The 4,778-nt window shown below is 34.3% G+C and overlaps 1 long non-coding RNA gene across 1 annotated transcript; it reads right to left on the bottom strand.

Annotated features, from left to right (window-relative positions):
- Positions 1 to 2,671: 2,671 nt before the first annotated feature.
- LOC110934366 lies at positions 2,672 to 3,926 on the bottom strand. The gene is made up of 2 exons (XR_002588272.2): positions 3,813 to 3,926; positions 2,672 to 2,775 (listed from the first exon to the last, which is right to left on the bottom strand). It is a non-coding gene; the product is annotated as an uncharacterized LOC110934366 (long non-coding RNA).
- Between the last annotated feature and the right edge of the window lie 852 nt (positions 3,927 to 4,778).

The following is a 4,778-nucleotide window of genomic DNA, read 5'->3' as shown; positions in this document are numbered from 1 at the left end:
GCATCAGTGGGGAATGATCCTCTGCCGCTTTCTTTTGTCTTTTGAGGTCTCCAATTTCCCTGAGGATCCTGTCATTAGTCTCATCCTGCCGCTGCATACGATCCTTCATCTGCAAAATTAAAGCAAATACATCACTAGTACTGGGAATAGAAGAATTCATAGCAGAAGAAGATAGAGGTTTAGAGAAAGTGGGAGTTGATCTCTTCTCAGTATTTTTCTGAGATCCTGCCGGTGGAGGAGGCAAAGTGGTCTGTGATGAGGTGACTGCAGACATCGCCGTGGACGTGTTCTTCAATGATGAAGCCATGTAACTCTTTGAAATGATTTCGAACAAAAGATTTTCTTATGAATGAAGCACCAATTGCCCCACGGTGGGCGCCAAACTGTTTTGGTCAAAAATCACACAAGGATAATGTAACCAAACTTTATGTAAACGGGGTATGATGCTTGGTTAATTATGAAAGTAAAGGATCACTTCTGTGATAAAGATGCAAAGACACAATGATTTATACGAGGAAAAAGCCCTTGATCAATGTATGATCTCCGGCATAAAAAACCTCGGGTGATGGCAACTACCGATCACCAACTTCAATATAAGAAAAATATAGTTACAACTTCGGATGATAATGAGCTGAGTACAAGGATCACTATTGTTTCGAGTGTCTAAGTGTGTGAGAGTTGCGTTGTATGTCGTGTGTCCCCTTCCAAATGATGGAGAGTGGTATTTATATAAGTGTAGGTGACCTATTTTAGGTAAAAGGACTAATTATCAGCTCATTACCCCTTTAGAAATAAAAGACAATCTAGCCTAAATTGCCGCCCATAAATCAAGCCATGTTTCCATATCCTGTGCAACGTCTATCTCCGATTAAGCTCTTGCCATAATTGTGAAGACGCGTCCCTTGATTATGTTGCTTAGAGCGTATCCTGCTAGATATTCCTGCAAAAATAACATTGCATTAAGCGAAGATGATCATTAGTATGAGGATCCTATAATGTCCCATGATCCTGATCCTGAAGTCCTGCTGAGGATCACTGTCTGCCAAAGAAACAAGGATCACTGGTTAGGATCACGTGTAAGGATCACCTATAATGAAAATCCAGCCCTAACAATGATGATGATGATGATGATGATGATGATGATGATGATGATGATGATGATGATGATGATGATGATGATGATGATGATGATGATGATGATTAATGGGTTACACCCGCGCTCTGCTGCAGGGCGGCCCAATTTTTATTGGAAACGTAGACGCAATAGTAAAAATAATGTTAATGGCAGGAGTTCGTTTGATATTGGTTCGGTTCATTAAGATACCGACACTTACCGAAAGAGAAACAAAAAAAAGTCATGATACGACCAAAAAAATACTGAGATGTGTTTACGTCGATCGAAATAATAATAACGAATATCAATTTCGGTACTGACGTTGTTAGGTCAGTATTTGACTGTTCGTTTTGTTGCATGTACAACACTAGGTTCGATTGAAACTTAAAAAAGAAAAACCAAAAAAATAGAAAAGAAAAAGGAAAGATGAAAAATTCACAAAAGACAAAAATCTGTTCGTTTTGTTACATGTACAACAATAGGTTCGATTGAAAGTTAAAAAAGAAAAACCAAAAAATAGAAAAGAAAAGGGAAAGATGAAAAATTCGCAAAAGACAAAAATCTGTTCGTTTTGTTACATGTACAACACTAGGTTCAATTGAAACTTAAAAAAGAAAAACCAAAAAAATAGAAAAGAAAAGGGAAAGATGAAAAATTCACAAAAGACAAAAATCTGTTCATTTTGTTACATGTACAACAATAGGTTCTATTGAAACTTAAAAAAGAAAAACCAAAAATAGAAAAAGAAAAAGGAAGAGAAAAATGCAATTTGCGTCTCTGTGGTATGTCTCAAACATCAACCTGAGCCCCTAAATTCAATTTTTGGTTTTTTGAGCCCCTGACCTTATGAATTCATAACACTTTGAGTCCCTGCCGTCAGTTTGACTGTTTGAGGCAGGGGTAAGACCGTGTTTTGACATATATTAATAACACTTTGCGTCCTTATGGTATGAGTGAAATATCAACATGAGCCCCTAAATTCATTTTTTGCTTTTTTCTTAAGAAATCTAATAATTCAAATTAACTCTTTTATTTTTAAATAAATGCAATCTAATAATTAACTCTTTTTAAATAAATGCAATATAATAATTAAATGTATACTATATATAACAAATTATTAAAGCCTAAATTCTCTTTTATTTTTAAATAAATGCAATCTAATAAATGCAATATAATAATTAAATGTATACTATATATAACAAATTGGTAAAGCCTAAACTGTATATTAAATGTAAACTTTTAATACATACAATACAGAGACAAAACGTCATACTAACTTCGTAGACTTGACGGAACTTATAGACTCGATAACAAAAGACCGTAACATACAATATAGAGACAAAACGTCAAAGATCCACAAGCAATTGTGGATCTTTACTGACGGGTGCACTTCGGAATGTAGCAGATATGAATGAATACAACTGCAGTGTAGGTAATTACATATCTGCCACTGGGGTTATATTCATTCATGAATATAACCCAAGTGGTAGATATGTAATTAGCGAGCTCTGGAATTTCAAGAAAAATTGAAGAGCTACACTGGGGTTATATTCATTCATATCAATCACTTCCTTATGTGCACCGCACCATCTTCTAGGAGGTTGTCAAGTGTTCTCGCCTTCGTAGTTGGTGTTTTGCGTATCTTTACATCCGCAGCCATTCTATACAACACAACACATTCAAATGAGGAACACATTCAATCCGAAACTGATCCGATCAGTTCTTAATATGAGGAACCCAAATCATCGAATCAAACCAAAAATCAATATGATGAACACACAAGAATCAAAACCAAAACACATTGAAAACCACTGATTCGATCAGTTCTTAATATGAGGAACCTAAATCATGGAATCAAACCAAAACACATTGAAAACTACTGATCCGATCAGTTCTTAATATGAGGAACCCAAATCATGGAATCAAACCAAAAATCAAAACCAAAACACATTCAAACCCACATTCAAACCCTCTGTTTTGATACCCTAACACATTCAAACCAAAAATCAAAACCAAAACACATCAAACCCACATTCAAACCCACAAGAATCAAAACCAAAACACATTCAAACCCACATTCAAACCCTCTGTTTTGATACCCTAACACATTCAAACCAAAAATCAAAACCAAAACACATCAAACCCACAAGAATCAAAACCAAAACACATTCAAACCCTCTGTTTTGATACCCTAACACATTCAAACCAAAAATCAAAACCAAAACACATCAAACCCACATTCAAACCCACAAGAATAAAAACCAAAACACATTCAAACCCACATTCAAACCCTCTGTTTTGATACCCTAAACCCTAAACCCTAAACCCACAAGAATCAAAACCAAAACAGATTCAAAACCTCTGTTTCGATGCATTTTGAACAATATAATCAGTTGATACATCAAACCCAAAATCAACCCTCTGTTTTTTCAAAATAAACCCAAAATCATCGAATGGAACCCAAAATCAACCCTCTATTTTTTTCAAAATCAACCCAAAATCATCGAATGGAACCCAAAATCAAACCCAAAATCAACCCTCTGTTTTTTTCAAAATCAACCCAAAATCATCGAATGGAACCCAAAATCAACCCAAAATCATCGAATGGAACCCAGGATCAACCCTCTGTTTTTTCACAATATAAACACATTCAAATCATCGAATCAAACCAAAAATCAATATGAGGATGAAGATGAACCTGATCTGTTCGATGATAAAGATGTTCGATGATGAAGATGTTCGATGAAGATGATAAAGATGATCTGTTGATCTGTTCGATGAAGATGATGATGATGATGATCTTGGGAGTTGGGAGAGATATTGGTAGTTAGGAGAGCTGTTGATGGTGATAATGAAACTGGTTGTCTGCTATTAAGTGTAGATATTAAGGGTGGGGGTATTATGGACTTTTCACAACTGTCAAACTGTAAAACTGACGGAACACTGACGGCAGGGACTCATACTGTTATGAATTTATAAAGTCAGGGGCTCAAAAAACCAAAAATTTAATTTAGGGGCTCGGGTTGATGTTTGGGACATACCACAGGGACACAAATTGCATTTTTCTCAAAAAGGAAAGATGAAAAATTCACAAAAGACAAAAATCTGTTCGTTTTGTTACATGTACAACACTAGGTTCGATTGAAACTTTAAAAAGAAAAACCAAAAAATAGAAAAGAAAAAGGAAAGATGAAAATTTCACAAAAGACAAAAATCCGTTCGTTTTGTTACACGTACAACACTAGGATCGATTGAAACTTAAAAAAGAAAAACCAAAAAATAGAAAAGAAAAAGGAAAGATTAAAAATTCACAAAAGACAAAAATCCGTTCTTTTTGTTACATGTACAACACTAGGTTTTTTTTTTTTTTTTCGATTGAAACTTAAAAAACCAAAAAATAGAAAAGAAAAAGGAAAGATGAAAAATTCACAAAAGACAAAATTTGTTCGTTTTGTTACATGTACAACACTAGGTTCGATTGAAACTTAAAAAAGAAAAACCAAAAAATAGAAAAGAAAAAGGAAAGATGAAAAATTCACAAAAAACAAAAATCCGTCCGTTTTGTTACATGTACAACACTAGGTTCGATTGAAACTTAAAAAAGAAAAAACAAAAAATAGAAAAGAAAAAGGAAAGATGAAAAAAAAAATCACAAAAGACAAAA

This window comes from Helianthus annuus, chromosome 4, assembly GCF_002127325.2.
Source record: "Helianthus annuus cultivar XRQ/B chromosome 4, HanXRQr2.0-SUNRISE, whole genome shotgun sequence".
NCBI lineage: Eukaryota > Viridiplantae > Streptophyta > Magnoliopsida > Asterales > Asteraceae > Helianthus > Helianthus annuus.
This window is presented reverse-complemented; position numbering and strand designations above follow the sequence as displayed.